This window comes from Microcaecilia unicolor, chromosome 1 (assembly GCF_901765095.1).
Source record: "Microcaecilia unicolor chromosome 1, aMicUni1.1, whole genome shotgun sequence".
In the NCBI taxonomy this organism is placed as follows: Eukaryota; Metazoa; Chordata; class Amphibia; order Gymnophiona; family Siphonopidae; genus Microcaecilia; species Microcaecilia unicolor.
The window spans coordinates 249,174,072-249,191,219 of record NC_044031.1 but is presented as its reverse complement, the minus strand read 5'-3'; the positions used below and the strand labels follow the sequence as shown (position 1 = coordinate 249,191,219).

General features: G+C 41.3%; 1 protein-coding gene across 1 annotated transcript in view; it reads left to right on the top strand.

Moving 5' to 3' along the window:
* Positions 1–17,148, top strand: part of GRB10 (growth factor receptor bound protein 10) — a 414,148-nt gene that overhangs the window by 206,998 nt on the left and 190,002 nt on the right. The window lies entirely within an intron of this gene.

The following is a 17,148-nucleotide window of genomic DNA, read 5'->3' as shown; positions in this document are numbered from 1 at the left end:
TGCAGTCTCTATGTACTTCTCCAACTAAGTCCAGCTGACTCTCAGGTTATATACTTTTCTATCATCATATAGCTCTAACAGTTTGCTAAATATTGGTTATGACAGCCGATCAAGATTATTAGGGAGGTCTAAAGCAACATCATACCGATTAGAATTTTCCACTTGCTACATCAGAGTCCATTTTGCCAGCAACCTTTTATCTTTTGTCTCCAGGCCTGATAACTACAAAAAGATAACCACATTCTTCAGTAAACACCTTCCATGGAAAACTGTATCATGTTCCTGTTTTTACAAAGCCTGTCAGCTCGCCTGTCACCAGGGCTTATGAGCCTCAGGGTCACACAGAGGCTAAGATTTTTAGATTTAGCTGACAGCTTCAGGACTTTGGTTCAGGGAAGGCCCAGACAGGTTCATTATTATCATATCCCCCCTTGAAGGCCTGGGTAAGCAAGGGCTTCACAAACAGGGATACACGAGGTTGATGGCGTTGGGAAATGTCCCAATGTACATAACAGTCCAGTCCTGAAGCTGGAACTATGACCTGTCTTCAGGTGCAATATTTTAGTACCCCGGTCATAGGCTGTCTTAGGTTGCTAGCATACAAGTTCCCTTAGCAGAATGGGAAATAGGTGCTGACTTTACCCGTCCTGGCTACATGACCTCCAAAGCACTAAGATAAAGACACGAGAGGGTGTATATCTAACTCGTCGTATAATTAGAACAAGGGCCAACAAATTACACAGGACCGTAGAAAAATTTTCCTTGCTTATAGAGAAGTCAAATCTATGGGAGCTAATTTTCTGTTGGCATATCCTTGTAAATGTTGTATAAAATATTTGGGAAATAAATATGTTTTTTATGAGCCAGAACAGCTTAAAATGTTTATAGAAAGTAAAAAGCTGTCTAGATAGTTGGTGTAAAGTAATTAAGATATGGAAGAGTAATTCTGGGTTTTAGGGCCAGGCCATATGCCTTTTCTTTCTCATTATTTTTTTTGAAATACCTGATTTGATCTCCTCATCTACTTTCTCCACCCCCTTACAAATAGTGGTGGTCTAAGGAAGCATTTTTTGGTTTCTTTAAAAAAAAAAAGTTTTCTTTGTTTAGAATGCATAGACTATATACCAATAATTTAGACAATTTTCAATTATATAACTCAAAATTCGATCTATGTAATCCATGCTGTGTTGCAATTTATAAGTTTGTCTTGTAAATGTGAAGAAATTAATAAAGAATAAAAAAAAAAAAAAAAAAAGAACAAGGGCCAACAAAACAATGTGGTTATGTGGTTAAAATGTGTATCTAATGGGTAATTGGGAACCGTACCCCGCCCCCTTGGACCCAATATAAATTGTAACTTTCAATATTTCCCATGGTTGCTGAGGAAGAGGACAAGATTAGCAAGAAGGAGATAAGGCATATCCTATAAACTTAATTGCACCTAAGTTAAAAAACAAAAAAAACAAAAACAAAAAGCCTAAAACCAGTAAAGCATAATAAACCTAAAAAATAATGTCTTATAATAAATCTAAAGTTAATATGTCTTATAGTAAAAGAAAGTATATTTTGGTATGTAACGTTTCATGCAGGGCAAAAGCTTGTCCTGTAGGCCTTATTTCTTACCTAGGTATTTCAGCAACAGCTTACATATTGTTCAATGGGTTACATATTATCCTAAAAAGCAATCCTAAAAGCAATCTTACACAACAGCATTCATGTCATGTTTTCATATTCATCACTAATGTTACTGTCTGTCATCATAGAGTCCAGCTTCAGCATTGCGGTTATAATAAATATAATTAATCCAGTCAACATTTTCATTAATAGTCAAACACCAGAAAATAGACTCAAATCCCACAGCAATTTGGTTGCGGGTCTTATACTCATCAGTCACCCCCCTTGGCACGCCTATAGCGTACAGGTAAACTGCTTCATCAAAGGACCCGGGAACGTCCCTCTTTTTCCTGATCTTTTCACAGCTAGGGAAGGGTTTATCAACTTGCTGTGATGCAATAGCAATGTGGATTATCAATTGGACTAGGGCACACTGTCCTTGCCATTTACGGGGTAGGGCCGGATATAGGGTTCTATTCCCGCTATACCACCAGATGTCTGCTCGAGAGCGTGTGAAATCAGAAAAATCCAGATTGCCACTAGATGTGATGGTGGTGTTGCATGATGATAGATTTCCCACCCAATAGGGGTTAGTAATCCTCTTTCTGCGGATGCAGGTTTTGAATTTAGTTCCTGGTACAGGTGGCTTGAATCTTGGGGGTACCTTCTGGCTGCCTTTGGGTGTCTCCTGCAAGAAAAAGCTGAGGGATAGACAGGATTGATCATTAGTTTTGGTACCTTGGAGTAATTTTAACATGCACACAGCTCCATTATAATCGTTAAGAAAATTTAAGGGAAAAGGGACGACTAATGGTTCTGGGCGAGCAAAAGCACATACATAGCAATCGGTGACATTCAGACTATTAGTAGTATATCGTACCCAGTCTAACCACAGATTTATATCACTGTAGCCTATCTCTATGGCAAAGGTTTCGCTTAGATCAGTGATATTTAGAATTTTAATTGGGACTTTAGTTTCTTCAGAGGCTTTTAGGCACCAAGGGGTTCTTAGGATCTACTCCAGGTATTAAGGGGCTGGTTGTAAGTTGTGGAACCTCCTGATAGAAAAGTATATAACCTGAGAGTCAGCTGGACTTAGTTGGAGAAGTACATAGAGATTTTATCTGTGAGCAGCCTATGTAACTCCCCTATGAGAAAAGCCTTGTAAGTAACCAAAAATAAAATACCTATTATTTTCTCATATCTGTGTGGCTTCCATTTTGTCTCTCCCTAGCGACTAGAATGTGTGGAACATTCTGTGGGGTTGGGGAGGGCAGGTGAATTTATAAACAGCACGTATTATATGCAATGCAAAACAACATGGTCATTTCTCTTCTTTGTTGCAGTGTCTGCACTGGTTTCCAATTGAATGTCAGATTAAATTCAAGATTCTTGTAGCATACAGTTACTCCTTCCTATTTAGCAACTCAGGTTATTCCCTATACACATCCCATATACATCATTCTTAAACTGATAATAGGCTGGTCTTGCCCCCACCTTTGAAGACAAGGTGGGAGTCTACATGCTCCTCTGCATTTTTCTTCCTTGCTCCTGCCCTCTGGAACTCGCTTCCTCAAAATCTCTAGTTGGAGGATTCATTTAAAACTTTCCAAGCTCTTTTAAATACCTATCTTTTTAATTTGGCATTCGGATAATGAATTGGTGCTTTGATCTGCCCTCAGAGTGTCTTTTGTTTTCTGACCAATCTCTGCAACGGGAGAAAAGGAAAGGAAATAAGTGATGATTCAACGGTGATGACAGCTTAGTTGTATTTATGTTCTTATTGGCATTGTTTGTGATTGAATCAGAGAGTGTTTGCATTGAGTGTTTGGTCTTGAGCATCTGAGCATTCAGCTATGGAGTTCCTTGTATCTTTGTTGTTTTTAATTGTTTTAATCCAATTGTAACGCCTCCAAAACAGGAACCAACAGGTCAGGGTACAGAAACCCCCACGTATATAACCACAGTCAAAACCAATAAGTAGGGGTGGACCAAGAAGTCTTGTCAGCCAAGGGTTGATTGAAGAAACTTTATTGTACCAAAAAATGTATGTGACCTGACATGGGACCGTTGTAAAACATTGTGAATCACAAAAAATAAATAAAAAATTGGTCACCAATTGTTGCTTTTATCATTGTAGTTTTACAATGTTCTAATTATTACTATAGTGTGCATGTTTATAATCAATTCTATAAGTATGTTCTATTTTTATTTTAAGATGTTTTAAATATTTTTGTGTTTACATATAGTATTTGACCCCTGAAGCAGATGGTAGAACCGTCGAAACACTGTCCTGTGTCAGGTCACATACATGTATTTGGTGCAATAAAGTTTCTTCAGTCAACCCTTGGCTGACGAGACTTCTTGGTCCACCCCTACTTTTTCTTAATCCAATTGTAAAGCATTTTGTTTGGACCACAAGAGAAATAGATATCAGATGAAATAAACAAACAATGTTTTGCAGCTGATTGGTAATTGCTGCAAGGTTCCCGCCATCGCTGCCCTCCTTTGTAGGCTTTCCTGGGGAGGAAGGCTTGGGTTTTGACCTTTTGCTGCTGGATCCCATCATGAACGCTACTTTGATTTTTGCCTTGTTTACTGCTAGCCGTGTCACTGAATTTTGATAATATAGCAGATCAGGAGCAAGTTTGCAGGCTGTAATCAATTGAAAATGTCGGTGAGGATCAGGAAATTTTCTTCTAGGTGTTCATCTTCAACGGCTCTCTAGCATCCCCCACTCCCAGACCTCTGTTTTAAATGCAAACTTTTACTCAGTGGACCCTCGAGATGGTGAGCTTCCTGCCAAAATGGAAGCAGACATTAAAAGTTGTGGAAAAACTCTGAAGTTGTGGAAAAACTCTGATCTCTTGTGGTGTTCAGGAATTTTCCATTTGCCATTCTGAATAAATGTTAATTTTGCTAGTAACCACGAATGAGTTTGAATACCATGAAAATAAAGGTGCTTCTTGAATTACCTAAGCTTTTCCTATTGTCTTCCCAAATCTAAGCTCTCCAGTGCTGAAAAAAACGAGTTCTCCAGTTTTGTTAAAGGGGTATAAATGGTCTGTCAAACCTGAGAAATCTCTTCTGGTCCTGAAAGTGAAGTAATCATGTTATGTTGCTTTTTCATCATGTGCTATGATTGGGTTTGGTCTTGTTTCCCAGCGAGTGTTTTGAGTCTCATATTTAGATAAATGATAGATAAGCAGGTCACAGATAAGTTTCTTACAAAAGTAATTCCAGTCATACCATGAAAATTCTTAAGTAAAACATGTATTTTAGTTCTTGTTCTTCAATTTATCATGCCAAAACAAAAAGCCATTAAAAAAAAAAGCTGTTTCTTATTGAAAATAATTGGAAGCGTCCTTAAGTGAACTGCATGAAGATTCAGCTTCCAGAGTTTGAGTGAAACTCTTTAATCTTATTCTTTCTTTCAGGAACAGCAGAATGCTATTTGGGAGGAAAGGGAGGCTAAGCTTCCCCACTATGGCCCCTCCCCTCACATTGTCTCTCCATCCTCCACCTCCCATGGTGTCCAGCATTTCTCTCCTTCCGTACCTCTTACCCCCCCCCCTTCCCACCCATGGTCTTCAGCATATCTGTCCTTCCTTCTACCTTCCACATCCTCTCTCCCCCATGAGGAATTTTCTTACCTTCCTTCCCCAGGGTAGCAGCACAATCTTCTGTTCTGATTGTAATGTGACCACCCCAGGGAGGTAAGAAAATAAACACCTCATACATCTAAAGCATAAGCGCATTGATCACCTGTTGTATCCAAGCTCCCCCCTCCCCCCACCCGCCACCATTCTGCAAAGAGTGGAAGTAGCACCACTAGTTTCCTGGACACATTTCTTTAATAGATTTGCTGTCTTATTGGTTGAGGTCTCTCTTAGTCAAAGAACTGATATTGATAATATCATCAGAACTGCTGAGTAATGGGGAAGCTGGAGGGGCACAACCAGTATGTGCATGTATTCCTGTTCCACTGGAATTTGTGAGCTTGTGTTTACTGACTGGTGGCTTATAATATGGTCAAGATGGCAGCTGGACAGTGGCCATTGTTACTGAGAGCAGTGAATGTGCTGCTTAGTTTATGCTTTAGGCTTGTATAGGAAGGCTGAAGGGCGGTGTTTCTCATACCTGCCCTTGAGATCACACAGCCTGTCAGGTTTTAAAGATATCCACAATAGTTGCAACTTTACATTCACTGGGGTCTGCGTGTATGGAAAGGAAGTTAATGTGTTTGTTGGGTTTAACCTTTGTGGTGCTCTTTGCCCATTTTTAAGGGCTTCATAGCACAGTGTCAAGGGCAAGATTATGCTTTGCTAGGGAATTTGTCCATTATAGATTAACCTAGACCAGGGGATTCTGAACCTAATCCTTAGGCCACACCTAGCTAGTCAGGTTTTCTGGATATCCATAATGAATATGCATCACAATAATCAACCACTTCTCAGTCAATATTAAAATACAAAAGCTTTATCAACAAAAAATAAGTAGTACATATAAAATCCTTTAACCGAAGCACTAAATACTACTACTACTACTACTACTTAACATTTCTAGAGCGCTACTAGGGTTACGCAGCGCTGTACAATTTAACAAAGAGAGACAGTCCCTGCTCAAAGAGCTTACAATCTAATAAACTTTGTGTGACTCCCATTGCCTAATAGCTATTATAAATATCAATAAACAGTCTCTGCATAGCTTGCTAGATACCAATTCAATCAGGTAAATGTCTTGATTACATTAAAACAAGTCCATACTTCGTTAAATTTTTTGTAAGCCAAATAGTTCTAGATGTAAATTAAACTTATGTTCAGAAGATATTGAGGGGCATTTTCGAAAGGGACGTCCAAGTTTCGATTTGGACGCCCTTGCAAAACGGCCCGATCCAGGGGCGGGGAAACCCGTATTTAAAAAAAAAAAAAAAAAAAAAAAAAAAAAAAAAAGATGGACATCCATCTTTTGTTTTGAAAATACCGTCAGGGACATCCAAATCCTTAAATTTGGTCATCTCTAGATTTGGATGTCCTTAGACATGGACGTGACTTTCGGAGATTTTCGAAACAAGGACGTCCATGTCAAGAGCATCCAAATGCAAGCCCTTTGGTCATGGGAGGAACCAGCATTTGTAGTGCACTGGTCCCCTTGACATGCCAGGACAGCAACCGGGCACCATAGGGGGCACTGCAGTGGACTTCATAAATTGCTCCCAGGTACCTAGCTCCCTTACCTTGTGTGCTGAGCCCCCCAACTGTACACCACTACCATAGCTCTTACCGGTGAAGGGGGGCAACCTAGATGTGGGTGTGGTGGGTTTTGGAGGGCTGGGTCCGCCTGCCTGAAGTGCACTGCAGTACCCACTAAAACTGCTCCAGGGACCTGCATACTGCTGTCATGGACCCGAGTATGACATCTGAGGCTGGCACGACATATTTTGAAACGTGTTTTTTGAGGGTGGGAGGGGGTTAGTGACCACTGGGGGAGTAACAGGAGGTCATCCCAGATTCCCTCCAGTGGTCATCTGGTCTTTTTGGGCTCCTTTTTGTGCCTTAGTCGTAAGAAAAACACGACCAGGTAAAACTGTCCCAAGTGTTCGTCAAGGACGTCCTTGTTTTTTTCGATTTATGGGTGAAGGATGTCCAAGTGTTAGGCACATCCAAGTCCCGCCTTTGCTACCCCTCTGACACGCCCCCTTGAACTTTGGCCGTCCTTGTGACGGAGTGCAGTTGAAGACATCCTAAATGGAGTTTCGACTATACCGATTTGGCCGTTACTGTGAAAAGGATGTCCATCTTCTGATTTATGTCGGAAGATGGGTGCCCTTCTCTTTTGAAAATGAGCCCAATTGTATGTCAATTGGAAATCATCTCAAATCTTTATAAATCAAATTGTTCCTAATCTTAAATTTAAACTTGTGTTGGAGCGCTATCACACTTCATTTCAAGATAGCTTCACCGTCTTCTGTAATATCTGGTTGCAAACTATTCTTTTGTTCTTTTACATCTTGACAAATTTGGCACAGCATCCAAATATGCTGAGGTCTTTGGGCTGTCCGGCAGGACCAGTGTGCAGTTTGATGCAGGAGAGCATGGGAACAGGCACTATTTTGTATGGAGCAGCCTCTGTCTAATCATGTGCGGAGCACAGTTGCCATTTTACAGCCTCAGGGCCTGACAGGGCATTCAGCTGCATCTGGGTCTTTGTTTTCTCCGGTGTTTATATTGCTTTACACAAGGCCTATTTATTGAAGCAGGGACAGTCAGAGTTGCTGCAAGATGCTCTGGTTTCTCACCCCGCTACCCCTCCTCTCATTTAGACCTGCAGAAGTAGGCAGATGAGGCTATCTCTGCTTCTCCCTTATCTGATCGTTGAGGGAGCTGTTAGAGGAGGAAGAGCTCCCTCCTGAGGAAGGGAATGATCCGAAAGTACGAAGATTGTTTTATAAAGAGGAGCTCAGTACTCTGAGGCACAGGCACGGCTTTTGTATTGAGGAGCCTTCTGCTTCGGCATCAGGAGTTCCATCTTCATTGATCATGAAGGGGGGCTTAGAGGTTCTTCTAAGGACTTCTCAATACATCCAGACACTCAGGAGCTGATTACAACAGAATAGGTCTTACTGGACACGGGGCTGAGAGTGGGAAGAGACTTGGAGGCATATTTTCAAAGCACTTAGCCTTTCAAAGTTCCATAGGTTTCTATGGAACTTTGGAAGGCTAAGTGCTTTGAAAATATGCCTCTTGGCTTGCCTCTACCTGTTAGCTCCAGAGGAGAAGGATAAATTGCAGCTTCCCAGGGTGGACTTCCTGGTTACGGCAGTGATTAAGAAGACCATCTTGCTGGTGGAAGTGGGCATTGCCCTAAAAGCCCTACAGGATAGGAAGCTAGAAGGCTCACTGAAACGAGCCTTTGAAGTGACATTTTTGAGTCTTCAAGTGACAGCAGGCAGCTCGTTCATTGCAAGAGCATGCCTGAAGTGGCATTGGCAGTTAGCAACACAAGATGGATGCCACAACACCCAGCTGGAAGTGGGCTTGGCCTGCTTGGTGGATGCTATTTATCATGTGTTATGGCCTGCAGTATGTCTTTGGCTGTCATGGAAAATTGGCAACTTTGGTTGTAGCATTGGGCAGTGGATGCAACGTCAAAGTCGGGGCAAGTGGCAATGGGCAGTGGATGAAGTGTCAAAGTCAGGGCAAATAACTATTTGGAGAAGATCTCAGTAACTTGGTGAAACAACTTTGGGGAGAAATTAAGCCACAGCAGTTGCCAAAAGCCTCTGGTCATCCGTCTTCAGGGGGCTCTCGATTTTGATTTCAAGACAGCTGACAGTACCAGTCTAGTCTGGTGGTCAGCAATATGGTAAGAAGTTCCACTTTCAGGCTTTCCAGTCTTCCTTTCGTGCGGACAGGAAATCCTCCTTTTAGTCAGCTAGAGCGCCCAGTGCCTCCTGAGCTTCGCAATGATGTGAGGCTGGTCCACTCTTCTCTTCCTACAGTGGGAGGATGTATTCAAGAGTTTCAGGAGGAGTGGGCCAAAATCAAATTGAACCAGTGGATTCTGGATATTCTTACAGAAGGTTAAACATTGGAATTCTCCCACCCAGTTGTTCCTCTCTTTTTGAAGTCTCCTTGTCAAATGGGAACCAATGTGGTCGAGGTTTGGGCCACTATAGCTTCCTTGCTGGTGCTCTGGTCCATTGTTCCAGTTGCCCAGGCTGAACAGGGACAAGGCAAATACTTTGTTTATTTGCCATCTTTTAAGAAAAAGGAGAGGGGTGAGGAGGGGGCATATATTCTCTCCCCTCATTTCCCAAGATAGCTTGGACTTAACAGCTTTTCTTTAACCTTCCAAAGAAGGGGTAGCAATACCCTCTACTCTTTTGGTCACAATGATGTTGGACTATGATAGAGATTGGCTGCTGAAATTATACTTTTATTGTACCTTAAAAGTTCAAATTTTTCATGATGATAAAGCTACATAGAAAGAAAGGCATTAGTTTCTTTTGATGTGTCCTAGGGTTTTGGCTCTGGGATGGTTGTTTTTTTTTTTTTTTCTTTTTAAATTTCCTTTTAAAACTAATCTAAGATTTATAGACCATACTAGTCCCAACATGAGGTTCAAGGCAGTTACAAAATAACTCGGTCAATATGAGGAATTACAAAAATACATATAGCAATAACAATGTACCTCCTAAAATCTATTTTAAAAGTTTTTTTTACACAACTGCATGTAATTCACCTTAGATCGAATATATACAGGAAGAGCATTCCAAATAGTAAGTGCCTGAAAAAGAAAACAAGGCCTCAAATTGGCATTTTAATCAAACACCATTAAATGCTGGAGGTTTCAATAAAAAATCTATCACACAATCTTGAAGAAGAAAAAAAAATCGGAAAAAGTTTGAATAAGCAATTCAGAAATATTACCATACAAAACCTGAAAAAGCACACAGACAGATTTGAAGGCAATGTGCGCCTTAAGTGGAAACCGATCAAGTCTCTTAGCATATTGTGACATACTATCATATATTTTTTTAATGAAAAATCAAACGTACCGCCATATTCTGAATTAGTTGCATTTTATTAAAAAGTTTAGCTTTCAACCCAATGTAAAGAGAATTACAATAATCCAAATGAGGTATCACCAATATCTGGACTAATACTGCAAAATGTGACTCTAAAAAAATAAGACCTGAGTAAACACAATTCTCATACGATAGGATGTTTGTCTCCATAGATTATTAATCTGAGACTCATAGGTGAACGAAGAATCAAGTATCACTCCTAAGACTTTTGACTCTCTCCACCTTTAGACTTTTATCACCTGCTAATGGTATCATATCAGGTATAGTCTGCAAGGAGTTAGGAAACCAAAGAACCTTGGTTTTGGTAGGGTTTAATTTAAGCCTGTTTCTCAAGTCCCAACGCTGAATTTTATCCACACAATCTGAGACCCGAATAAAAGTATCTTCCAAGGTAAAGCATGTTGGCACCAACATTAAGATGTCATCAGCATAAGAAAACAAGTGTTCTCCATCATTAAAAGAAATAGAAAATAAAGAGCTCATAAAAAGATTATATAACACAGGTGATAATGGAGAGCCCTGAGTCATCCCGCAGTCTGAGCGCCAACTATTAGCTAAAACTCAAGCTTTCCAAACGCTATAAGAACAATTACTCAAAAATTCACTAAATCAATTTAGAACTGGGACCACCAGACCAAATTCGCTGATGGTCTACAGATTCAAATGCAACAGAAATGTCAAACTGCAACAAAAGCAATTGTTTTCCCCTACACAAATAATTATGAACCACTGTTAATGTAAGTAACAAGGATTCAGTACTATGCTGAACTCTAAAACCAAAATTGAGATGGATGTAAACAAGAGTACGATTCTATAAACTGGGACAGTTGCTTGCTGACAAAAGTTTCCATCAGATTGGAAAGCAAGGGAATCCCAGCAATGGGCCTGAAACTAGAAGTAAGAGACCTATCCAAATCCTTTGATTTAGGTATCGGTGTGAATACTATATGGCCCATCTCAGAAGGAAACTTCCCTGAAGTCAGAAGATTATTGAAAAAAACTCACAAGCCATAAAATAATGCCAGATGGAGAATGAGTAAATAAATAAGAAGGATAAATATCCAATACACAATGACAACAAATAACTGACATCCTCAGCAGTAATAGAATTGAAAGTATTTCACACTTGATTAGACAAAATACCTAAACAAGAATCAATAGTCTTTCCATCTGATGTATTTCGTGTACTTGAAACTGAGCTTTTAAAAGATCTTCCCGAATTAATGCTATTTTATTACAAAAAAATTAGCTAAATCATGAACAGTTGGCTGAGAGTTAATAACCGAAACAGAATCCTCAGGGGAAGCTATCAAATTCTCTATAAACTAAAATAACTTCTTTGAATCTTCCTGGCCAAAACCAACAGCTTTTGCATGATAAGTTTTCTTTGCTTCTGAAACTTAAGGAATAGTGGGAAAGTCTAATGAAAAGAAAATGATCAGGTAAGACCTAATTTCTCCTTCTGTGCATGCTTGGAATTCCTTTTTAGTTTGGTGTTCCTTATTCATGGAGGCATGAGGATTGCAATAAAAGCATTACTCCTTTGGTGGCCTTCCAATTTATCTGATTATATAATTAGGACTTCTGTTTTTTTAAGTGTTAATAAATTGTATATTGGTGTTTATTTTCCAGCTAATTAGGGGTTCTTTAAGAGTTTAAAATGTATCTTTCTTATACGAAATTGAATACATTTCCTTAATAAAACAATACTCCCATACTTCTTTAAGCAGCACTGGTGCTCATATTTCTCTTCCCTCCTCCTCACCCAATGATCCTGACTTCCCTCTCTGCCACTGTCTCTACTGTTCTCATATTCCCTGTCTGCCATGTAACAGCTCAACACTAACATTCATACCCACCAGGGGTTAAGCCCTTTGAATGCCTTGACTAGTACTGTTTAGGCATTACACCTGTCCTGTGTAACCTACCCCAGTGGCTTAGCCACAGGTGGGCTGGGGCTCAGGCCCACCCAACAGCAGCATATGTTTAGCGGTACCTCTTGGGTATTCCAGCCGCCGCCAGCTGAAGACCTCTCCCTGATGGTGCTGAAAACGCTGCTCTCCACCTCAGCAGTCTGATACTGGCACCTGCGCATGCTCAGTTTCACACGCATGCCTGCTGCAGACTGCCAAGATAGGGAGCAGCGTTTTCCCGCCATCTAAGATATTTTTTACGTTGATGGGAGAGGGAGAGCACACGTGGTGCTCACCCACTTCTTGTCTAGGCCCACCGAAAATCTGCTGTCTGGCTACACCTGTTCTTAGGGTTACCATGTGTCCGGTTTTACCCGGACTTCTCCTCTTTTTGAGGACACTGGGGGATGTCTGGGTGGGTTTTTCTAGCCTGCCTGTTTGTCCGCGTTTGTGGACAAACGGGCAGGGTGGAATCGGATGTCCAGCAGTGTCCTCAAAAAGAGGACAGTTAAGTCTCCCGCTTTCTTCCAGCACCACTTCAAAATGGCTGCTGCAACTTCAAGAGGTGGCCTCGCAGGACTTCCATTTTGAAGCGGCGCCGGCAGTGAGCGGGCAATGGCATCGCTGGGCAGAAAAAGAGTGAGCTCCTTTTCTGCCCCAAAGAGGCCACTAGACCACCAAGGCATGAGTCGATAAGGGAGGGTAGGGGGTGAGGGAGCTCTTTAAAAAAAATGGGTGGAAGAAGGCTGGAAAAGATTTGAGGGGGAGGGAAATATATAGAAGGAGACGGCTTTCTTTTGGGGGGGTCAAGTCAAGGAGATTGAGGAGAGGGGGTGTGGCAGAGGGTGTAGGAAGGGGAGGGGGCTTGGCTATTGGTGTTCTCTCCCTTTTTTTTGTGTCAGGGCAAATATGGTAATAGTAACCCTACCTGTTCTACTCAACGAACTGGTTTCCTGCTTGCTTCTTTGAAAGCATTCAGCCTCTTTGTGATTGGGGAAGGGGGAGGAGGGTCACACAATTCTTAGAAAGCACTATCATAGGTCTCAATAAACAGGTCTCAAGGGGATCCCAGCATCTGGATAACTGATTAGTTAGAGTGCTATTGAATAAAATTATTAGCAAGGAGGTGCAGTAAACATATATTTGCACATTGTGGAGAGGGATTTTCTTTACAGTAAACTTAGAACTGATTTACACATAGATCTAAACGCTGCAGTTCCCCAGCAGGACTGGAATTAATCCTGTGGATTCACTGCCAGACTTCTGGGCTGAGAGACAAGTCACTGTTTTCAAGTACCAGCACTTTCCTGACCTGAATAACAGTTTAGAGTTCACACTGCCTCCTTGGGAAGTTAACCCTGCTGTTGCCAGCATCTCATCACAGTAGAAAGCTACAAGATGTCACTGCAGGTTAACTCTTGAAGTCTTCCCCCCCCCCCCCCCCCCCAATATTTTATTGAAGATTTTCAGACATGTAGCAAGAAATGTAAAACAACCAAACTGATATAACAAGTTGGCTTCTAGCATAGTATTAGGAAATCAGAATTGCATCCTCTTAAACAATCATAAATACTGATTACGAACGGTAGTAGTAAACATATGAATTGCTATATTTATGGACAAGGGGTGCAAAGAATCTAGAGGTGCCCAAGTGTTCATCAAAGAGTGCACAGAAAAACTGTTTATGTGCAAGCAGCAATTCATATTTCTTAATTATACAGACATTGCTCCACCATTCTGAAAAGTTCAGTAAGGAGTTATCCTTCCACTTATTAGATGTGTAGTAGAGAATGACACAGGGACAAATTTTGTCCCCGTGGGTTCTGTCTCCGTCTCCACCTCATTCCCGCAGGTTCTGTCTCCGTACCATCCTCGCAGGCCCTATCCCCGTCCCCGCAGGTTCTGCCCCCGTCCCGCCCCATTCCCGTGGGCTCTGTCCTCATCAGCAGAAGCCTCGAACACTTATGATTTTATATTTAAATCTTTTTATAAACATGTAACAAGAAACAATATGCTGTGCAACTGTTTACAAACCACAATTAGAAAACAATAATAAAAACGAGCAACTTGTTTTTTTAGAAGGTGCTGGTAGCAAGAATGTACAGGATTCCCCATGCAAATTTTGCTAGTTGTAGCCAGCATGTTTGCTTGTTTTTCCCCCCAAAAATCAAAATATCCATCTGCATCATTCAAACATAAATAATAGTCCAGTTCATTAATGGGCTTCAAAGTAGAAAATGACATGGGGACAAAGTTTGTCCCCATTTCCACGGGCTTTGTCTTTGTCCCATCCTCGCAGGCTCTATCCCCCATCCCCACAATTACTGCAGGTTCCCGTTCCTGCGTCGTTCTCTAATGTGTAGCAATGGCAAAAAGAATATTAGAGTTTATGAAAAGATTCCTGCAGAACGATGTATGGGCTGGAGGAGTGAAAAACGACAGTACTGTAGGAAATCTGTAGGTCTGGAAGAAGATGAACAATATCAATAATTCTAGACCAGATATAATTCCAATAGGCGCATATGTTTTTATAGTAGAAAATCATGTGAGATAGCACGCCATCCATAGAGTAACAAGACCAGCAAGTAGCTGAAGAGGTTTGTTTGGATATCTTGGCTAACCACGTGTGGGTCCAGTAAGCCCGATGGATGATGAAAAAGGAGAATTGAGATATAGTTGCAGATTTTGTTGAGCACAGAGTTTTAGACCAAAAGGTAGTCTAATCAAAATCTTTAGGAAGAATTCCAAGATCATTTACCCAAGATGATTCTATTTGTAATGCACAGTTTTCAGAAAAGAGTCCATAAGCTTTTTGTAGAGAATGGAGGCCAACTCTCGAAGTCTTTAATGCAAACGTTTTAAGGGAACAAATATTTCAACACTTATAGCTCCAGTTCTGCCACTCCACTCTTATCCACCAGTTCTTATGCCTGCTGTTGGGAGCAATTGTGCAGTGGAACTGTGGAGAATAGTAGGAGGAGAGAAGCTTCAGCCCAGACACCAAAGAAGGGACCAAAGGGCCCATATCTCTCCTGTGCCAGGGGGCTGTGCAGCACTACAAGAGGTGTGGAAGGCCAGGAAATGAGTAAGAAAAAAGGGTTCTGGGAAGAAATGCCATTTGCTGAAGGCTATATTATAGCTGGTAATTGTACCGCTAGGCAGCCAATATTTGGCCAATATCAGGAGGGGGCTGCAGGAGCTCACTGTGTTGCGGTCATATTGGCCGGTAGCCCACCAGAAGTCAGTCAATGGATTTTGTTTAAATATATTTTATTGCAGTTACCAAAAGAAATACAACCAGCATAACACATTCATATGCAGGTCTATCACAATACAAACCAGTTCAATAATGTAACTACAATTCAAGATTTTGTGAAATATTCCCCCCAACCAACCCCTCAATCCCTCCCAACCCCTTATACCCACAATTAACCCATACGCTCTATAACTATGGAATCTGAATCATATGGATAGTGCAAAGTTACATCTCCAATGTATTCAAAAAAGTGGAATGCACTATCATCGACAATGTGGTCAGGTATGCCTGCTGTACTTTAAGAAATCGTTTCTTCACTCTGTGTCCCCTTACATCTACCATATGGCCTTCCGTAAGCAGGAGTTCGTACATTCGTAGGAGGCTGATCTTTGATTCATTGATTCATAATACAATGTTTAGTGATTAAGACAGCTTTATGCAAAAATAAAACTGACACTTGAGTGCCCTCCTCTATTTTAGCCATATTATCCAGAAGGCAATGCTGCGGGGTTGATTCCCATTGGCGACCATACAGATGACCAAGTTGCTACCATAAAGAGTCCTAGAAGCGATGAACGGGGCCACAGTCCCACATATAATGCTTGTATGTTGCATCCAATATGCCACATTTAGGGCATGAGCCATCTATTGGGAGGCCCATCTTCCTTGCTCAGGAAGGACGTATATAGGCACACATTAAAAATGTATAATGCAGCTCTTGCAGTATAATACTCTCAGCCATTTTGTCCCTTCTGTCAGATGAGTCAAAAAGTCATCTGTGTCATAAGGGCCAAAATCAGCTATCCATTTATCCAAGACAGTCGACAAATAAGTGGAACTCAAGGGTTTTTGAAAACCGTCATAACTACTGCCCAGCAAGTGTTTGACTCACCAATCTTCATTAAAGCCAATTTGAGACTTCTGAAACAGGGCATGCACTTAGTGGTGCAGCTATCTGTAAGCATACCAATCTAGAGGCAAGAGTCCATACTGCTGTTGCAGTGACTTGTAGGATAGCATCACCGGTTTATCCTCCTCAAGAACATGGTGAAGCAACTTAATTCACGTATCCACCCAACTCTAAAACCCACTACCAAGTTGTCCTGGAGGAAAGAATGTGCTATCCATCAAGGGTAAAAACCGAGAGCAATGGGCATGCAATCGAAAATGCCTTCTAGTATAACTCCATGCCCATTGCAGTGAATTCAATATCAAATGCTTTCCCAGCCAGGATGATAGGTGTCTACCATGTGCATGTAGCAAATACTCCAAGGACCATTCCTTATGGATCTCTTTTTTCCAGTGTAATATTACAGATCTCTGAGGTACCATATACCCAATCCTGGATCTTCTGGAAATGACAAGCCACATTATAAGCCTTCAGGTCCGGCAGACCCATGCCTCTATCCCTGCGGTGAAGCTGGAGATGGCGCAATGGCAGACGGGACTTCCTACCCCCCCCCCCTCCCCCAAAAAAAAAAAAATTCTTAGGATGGCATTCCAGCTACATAAAATCAGATGGTTTTAATATAATGCGGTCAATGGATTTTAATCTACTGATAGCCATGGGCTGCATTAAGCTGGGATATTCAATGCCAGATCGTGTCCAGGCACAGGCATTGAGTATCCAGGTCAGCATGGATACCCAGAAGTTACGTAGCTTCTGGCCAATATTCAGACTGGGTAGCTCAACGGATAAACTTAGAACCAACGTTTGCTGTCCTAACTTTATCTGCTTTTTTTTTTTTCACCTGGTTAGCAGACTGAATATCTCT